This window comes from Manis javanica, chromosome 15 (genome assembly GCF_040802235.1).
Source record: "Manis javanica isolate MJ-LG chromosome 15, MJ_LKY, whole genome shotgun sequence".
Classification (NCBI taxonomy): domain Eukaryota; kingdom Metazoa; phylum Chordata; class Mammalia; order Pholidota; family Manidae; genus Manis; species Manis javanica.
In genome coordinates this window covers 65340561-65344626 of record NC_133170.1, presented here as the reverse complement: position 1 = coordinate 65344626, position 4066 = coordinate 65340561, and the positions used below count along the sequence as shown (strand labels likewise).

Sequence of the window (4066 nt, the reverse complement as noted above, 5' to 3'; positions counted from 1 at the left end):
GCAACCTAAGTGTCTATCAGTTGATGAATGGATAAAGAAGAGGTGGTACATGTACACAGTGGAATATTATTCAGCCATAAGAAGAAAAAAAATCCTACCATTTGCAACAACATGGATGGAGCTAGAGGGTATTATGCTCAGTGAAATAAGCCAGGTGGAGAAAGACAAATACCAAATGATTTCACTCATCTGTGGAGTATAAGAACAAAGCAAAAACTGAAGGAACAAAACAGCAGTAGAATCACAGAACCCAAGAATGGACTAACAGTTACCAAAGGGAAAGGGACTGGGGAGGATGGGTGGGAAGGGAGGGATAAGGGGGAAAACGGGGCATTATGATTAGCACACATAATGTAGTGGGGTTGGGGGAGACATGGGAAAAGCAGTATATACAGAGAAGACAAGTAATGACTCTAGCATCTTACTATGCTGATAGATAGTGACTGTAATGGGGATGTGGGGGGGACTTGGTAATGGGGGGAGTCTAGTAACCATAATGTTCAAGTAATTGTACATTAACGATAACAAAATAAAAAGGTAATGGAAGCATATATGATCACATATTAATCACTGTATAATTTTGGGTGGTGAGAACACCAGTGTTCCTTCATTTTGACATTAAAAAAATTTTTTCCCAGAAAAAGTCAAGGAGAAATATGTCAAACCATGAGTATTAGTTGTCCTAGCACCCCGCCTTGTAAGCAGTGCTTGTTAAATACGTTAGCTGGCCCAACCCCAGGCTTCTGAAGATCATTTTGAGGAGTACAGTGAACAACAATGGGAAAATACACTCAAGGAGACATACCTGATGCCTTTCCCCAGTAAAACTGCCCAAGCTCTTCCAACTGTCTATGGCTTTCAGTTGACAGAGGTACTTGTCTCTGCTATTCAGCATGGATTGCAAACCCATGCTTAACCTGTAGTTTAAAAAATTGAAGCCAAATAACAGAATTACCAAAAAAAGTTGCAAAAATAATACAAAGAATTTGAGTATCCATTACCTCTGATATCCTCAAATGTTAACGTTCATCATTCATCTTTATCATTCTTTCCTTGTCTCTCAGTATACATATATGATTTAAAAAAATATCATGTAAATATATATATATGGCTTTTTTCCTTTGAGATGTCTAAGAGAGTAGGTAGGAAACAGGGTACCTTCAGTGTGTATTTCCTAAAACCAATGACATTCTCTTACATAACCACTGCACATTTACCCAAATCAGGAAATTGGCTTGTCACACAGTTCTTTCCTCTAATCTACAGACCTGAGTTGCCTACTGCCTTGCTACTGTCCTATATCCAAGGCAGGATCCTCCAGGATGGCACAGTACATGTAGGTGCCTCACCTGATTAGTTTCTTTTGATCTGGAATGATGCCTTTTCCTTTCCTGACCTTGACACTTTGCAGAGTATAATGTAGGCCAGTTATTTTGTAGAATGTCCCTCCATTTGGATTTGCTATTTCTTCAGGATTAGATTCCAGTTAGAAAGGGTTGGGATATTGCAGAGAGAATGTTCCATACTTCTTGGTGCACAGAGTGATCTTAAAACACACCAGACCATCCTCCCCTCCTAAGCCCCGCCATGATTTTCTAAGACTGGCCAGGTCCTACAGGAGCTACCTTGTACCTTCCCCTCTTGCACCATCTGTGCTTCTCTCTCTGTTACTTTGCAGTAGCCACGCAAGCCTTTCTGAATCTTCCATTGGCCAAGTTTGTTACTGCCCCCAGGACCTTTGCACTTACTAGTCCTGCCTAAAATGTGCTCCCTTCACATTTTTGCCTGACTGGCTCTTTCTCACCCTTCAGGAAACAGCTCAAAAGCCACCTCCTCAAGGAGGCCCACCCTGACCATCCCTTCTATCACAGGGTTACCACAGCATCCATTCCCCATCTCAGTCTGTTTTATTTTCTTCATGGCACTTATGCTGACTGAAAATATCTTGCTTAATCGCTTACATGCTTGTTTTTTCATCTTTTCCTCACTAGAATAAACAAAGTACCATATTTGACATGATATTCAGGTATGCAGTACAGTGCCTGCACATATGGGTGCTCAGTAAATATTTGTTGAATTATTGGGTAAATAACTCTTAATCCCATCTGGATACAGAAAAAGTGATCAGAAGTAGCAGCACATATTCTAATAAAAATAACAGTGACTAAGCAGTGATTCTACAACATCTTACTATGCTGATGGACAGTGACTAATGGGGTGTGGGGGGGATTTGGGGTAGGGGAGAGCCTAGTAAACATAATGTTCTTCATGTAATTGTAGATTAATGATAACAAAATTAAAAAAAATAATAGTGACTTAAATATGCAAGTTTTTTAGAATTTTAATAGTTCTATTTCGTGTCAAAGATGAGTCATGAAGCAAATAAATTAAACATTTAGCAAATATGGGGTCAAGCTTTTCTATTTGTGTAGTTTCCATCCACTTTGTTGACTCAGCAAACCAATAAGAAAATTATTCTTAAGGATTTCATTATCTAGTTCATTTGTCAGTCTACCTAATGAATATCAGTAAATTATCAAATCCAATGAGATATTTCCTTTACCCGACACTCAGTGTTCTACCTAGGGAGCATGTCAATGCGCAGACTACATGGTGTAGCTCAGCATCAGCACAGACATTTTCCTTAAAAACAAAATGGAGAGACATGTTATATATTTATGCCATACGGCCATTCAATCTCTTTTATCTAACCATCAGAATAGTGCAGAGGTTACACTTTGGTGGCCTGTGAACTAATCCAATCTTTGGAGGTGTTGTTTGTCCTATACTGTGGTGGATGATTACATGCTTCATATATGAAATGAGTTGCCAGTATTTTAAAATGTGATGGCTTTAAAATAAACCTGCAAATTCTTTGGTTCTCCTCTCCTTCAAAAGGTTCAACCTAACTCTCCTCTCCTTGTGTGTGGGCTGGACTGGTGACTTGCTTCTAACAAAGGGATATGTCAGAATGGACACTGTGTGACTACTGAAGTCACGCCTGTGGCTTCCGCCTTACTCTCTGGGATGGGTCACTGGGGGAAGCCAGTCACCATATTGTGGGGACAAGTGCAGCCCCCTGCATAGGATCATGTGACCAGGAGCTGAGGCCCCTGCAAAGAGCCCACAGGAACTAGCTAGCCATGAGAGGAACCATCTCTGAGTGAACCTTCGGCCCCCATCCAGCTGTGATGGCTGTTGTCCCTGCCTACATCTTACCTACAATTTCACAAGATCTGAGTCAGAACCACTCAGTTAAACCACTCCTGAATTTCTGGTTCACAGAAAAGTGTGAGATAACTGCGTATTGTTGTTTCAAGCCATTAACTTTTGATGTAATTTGCTATCCAGTGATTAATAACTAGTACAAAAAATAAGGGTATTTTACATAAAAATTTGTATATCTGTTTTTTTTTTTAAATCAAGTTTGGGAGTCATGGGGCCTGGTTTCTTGCTTGGCCATCCCATCTGGAGATAGTCACTGCTCCCCACAGAAGGGGCAGATGCTGCCATTTGCTTCAGGCCCTGCCATTCCCCATTATACCTCAATCATGAGGCTGGTGTCACTTGCTCCCATCATCTGACACTGAGCTGGCTCTACTCACTTATCTGTCCCAGCCCTGTAATGTCTGAGTTCACAACCTCTAATGAGCACCAACTACGTGCCAGGCACTTTCTGAGGCCTGGGGCAGTGAACAAACAGACCCAAAGGCCTTGATCTCATGGAGCTTTCACTCTACAAGGAAAGACCAGGAGACAGACTTGGTAAGCAAGTAAAATACATGCAATAGTGATGGTTGTTAAGTTGAAAAAAAGCAAGGAGAGAAGATACAGAATGTTCCAGGAAGAGGTGATGTGAGGGAAGAGAACTCCAGGGAGAGGGAATGGCAAGCTGGGGACCTTGGAAGGCTGGCTGGAGCTGTCAGGGCAGCAGGGAGGCATGTGGCTGGAGCAGACGAGAACTTACGAGGGGTTCCCATTTTGACTGCATTTCTGTGTAAACTCAGACGATGCGTGCAAGGGGTCTCTTGTATTAATGACTGCTTCTTTCCAGCAGGAGGAACTT

At 41.6% G+C, this 4066-nt stretch overlaps 1 long non-coding RNA gene across 1 annotated transcript; it reads right to left on the bottom strand.

Annotated features, from left to right (window-relative positions):
• Nucleotides 1-546: 546 nt before the first annotated feature.
• LOC140846554 (uncharacterized) lies at nucleotides 547-3648 on the bottom strand. Its single transcript, XR_012125767.1, has 3 exons — nucleotides 2865-3648; nucleotides 2564-2643; nucleotides 547-917 (listed from the first exon to the last, which is right to left on the bottom strand). It is a non-coding gene; the product is annotated as an uncharacterized lncRNA (long non-coding RNA).
• Nucleotides 3649-4066: the final 418 nt, after the last annotated feature.